Source organism: Octodon degus, unplaced genomic scaffold (genome assembly GCF_000260255.1).
Source record: "Octodon degus isolate 3935 unplaced genomic scaffold, OctDeg1.0 scaffold00316, whole genome shotgun sequence".
Classification (NCBI taxonomy): Eukaryota; Metazoa; Chordata; class Mammalia; order Rodentia; family Octodontidae; genus Octodon; species Octodon degus.
In genome coordinates this window covers 417,349-420,288 of record NW_004524892.1, presented here as the reverse complement: position 1 = coordinate 420,288, position 2,940 = coordinate 417,349, and positions in this window count along the sequence as shown.

Below are 2,940 nucleotides of genomic sequence, written 5' to 3'. Positions count from 1 at the left end.
TCACACATAAGGAAAACTGAACGGGAAGAAATAAACACCTTAATGTTGCACCAACAATATCTAGAAAAGGAAAAGCAAACCAAACCCAGAGCCCAAAGACAGGAAGAAACCATAAAGACTACAGCAGAAATTAATTCAATTGAGATGAAGAAAATAGTTCAAAGAATTAATGAATCAAAAAGTTGGTTCTTTGAAAGATTACATAAAATTGATATTCCCCTAGTTAACTTCATCAAAAAGAGGAACAAAAAAATTCAAATACAAGCAATAAGGAATGAAAAGGGTGTAAATAGCGCAAACCAAGTGGAAAAGATTATGAGTAGCTACTTTGAAAATATTTACTCTCACACAGTAGAAGACACAAAAGAAATCGACATATTGCTAGAGATGTATAAATTACCAAAATTGAATCAAGAAGATATAACAAATCTCAGTAATCCCAAAACAGCCAATGAAATATGAAATGAAATAAAAACACTACAGACAAAGAAAATTCCAGGTTCTGATGGATTCACAACTGAATTCTACAAGAAATTTATGGAAGTTATAAACCCTATACTCCTCAAACTCTTCAATGAAATTGAAAAGGAAGCAGTACTACCAAAATCATTCCTGGAGGTAAGTATTATACTGATCCCAGAACCAGGGACAAATTCAAGAAAAAACAGAACTAGAGGCCAATATCCCTCATGAACATTGATGCTAACATCCACAATAAAATCCTAGCAAATAGAATACAGCAAATTATCAAGAAGATAATACACCATAACCAGGTAGGATTCATCCTAGGCATGCAAAAATGGTTCTATATATGAAAATCTACAAATGTAATACTTTATATCAAGAGAGTGAAATCTAAAAACCACATGATCATCTCAATTGATGCAGAAGAGGATTTTGACAAAGTCCAGCACTGATTCATGTTCTAAGTCCTACAGAAAATTGGAATAGATGGCCTGTACTTCATTATGGTAAAAGCCATCTATGACAACCCAAAGACTAACATAATTCTAAGTGGGGAAAAAATGAAATCTTTTACTCTAATATCTGGTACAAGACAAGGATGTCCTCTATAATAACTTTTATTCAATATCGTCCTGAAATCACTAGCTAGAGCCATTAGACATGAGAGAGAAATAAAAGGAATAAGAATAGGTAAATAAGAAGTTAAATTATCCTTATTTCAAGATGACATGATACTTTACTTGCAAAGCCCAAAGAACTCTACCAAGAAGCTACTAGAATTCAAACACACATTCAGTAACTTAGCAGGATACAAAGTCAGTACCAAGAAGTCAATAGCACTCCTCTATACAGATAACAAACACACTGAGAGGGAAATTAGAGAAACAATTCTTTTCACAATAGCACCACACAAAATGAAATAACTTGTAATTAAGTAACTAAGGAAGTAAAAGATCATTTCATGGAAAGTTATAATATTCAAAAAAGAGATTATAGAGGATTTCAGAAAATGAAAAGTTATTCCCTCCACCTGGATAGGAAGAACCAAGTTTGTGTAGATGTCCATACTCCAAAAATTCTTGTATCTACTTAATGCAATCTTTATCAAACTACCACCAACATACCTCAGAGATCTACAGAAATCATTCCTAAAATTTATTTGTAACCACAAAAGATCTTGAATAGCAAAGGCTATCCTGAACAAAAAAGACAAGGCAGGAGGTATTACAATTGCTGACTTGAAATTTTGCTACAAGTTACAATGATAAGACCAGCACGGTATTGGTAACAAAATGGACTAGGGAGACATAGCCCAGGTCCAGTGAGTGTCCGGAGAGCTTCCTGCTACCCTGTGCCGACGGGACCAGTTCCAGCCCAGGCGCAGCGTGGGCCGGACCCTCTCCCACCCCCTTGGGCCAACCCCCACCACTCCACAGTACCTCCCCCACCCCGATCGCTGAGTAGGAATTTCTGCCGCTACCGGGTACCCCAGAAACAGTGCTAGCTCAGGTGCAGTGAGTGTGTGGGAGAGCTTCCTCTTCCCCCTAATTCAACTTGCCCTCTCCTGGCACAGCTGAGGCCTGGCATACACGCCTGGGGTATAATCCTGCAGCTGCAATCCCTGCAGAGAGTGTAGAGGATAGATCCAACCAGCTAGTCCAGGAGCAGAACATCTTGCCACAGGGGCACAACAGGTTCACCCTCAAGGGCAGCAGCGGGAAGGAGCTGAACACAGCAGCCAGACCCAAGCCAAACGCAGCTAGATAAGTCCAAACTTTGTAGAGCTGCACCTGAACTTCAGTACGTGAGAGTGTTATAACTGCAGCAAAGATCTACAACAAAAGTCAGAAGACAGTGATCCACAAAATGATGAGAAGGAACAAAATGCAACCTCAGAACCCAAGAACACCCGTAACAAGTGCAGAGGTCACTAACACAGAAAAAATTGGAAATCACAATTTTTGAAAGCAATGAATCAATGGCTTCTGAAATAAAGAAACAGCTGCAGAAACATGTAGAAGACCTCAGATTGGAAATTGAAAAAGAAATCCCTGAATTAATAACATATGCACAAAAGAATAAAATGGAGAAACATAAGGAGGAAACCCAGTGCCCACCCAGAACAAGTGCGGAGGATACTAGCTTGGCTGAAATGCATGAATTAATAGCGTCGATAGTAAATAAGCAACAGCAGAAAGATAGAGAGGAAATCAGAGGGCAATGCTCTTCTGAAATAAAAAAAGAACTCTCAGAACTCATAGCAGATGAAGTAAAGAAGCAACTACAGAAACATAGGCAAGAAAACCAATCTGAAAAAAAACATTGCAGTAAAAGAATTTCTAACGGATTCTAAAGAAGAAATTAATAAAAAAAATCATAGAGGAGATTAGAAAAATGACGGAATCCCTGAATGAACAACACAGGAAAGAAATAGATCGAATGAAGCAGAGTCAAAGAGATATAGAGGAAATTAAA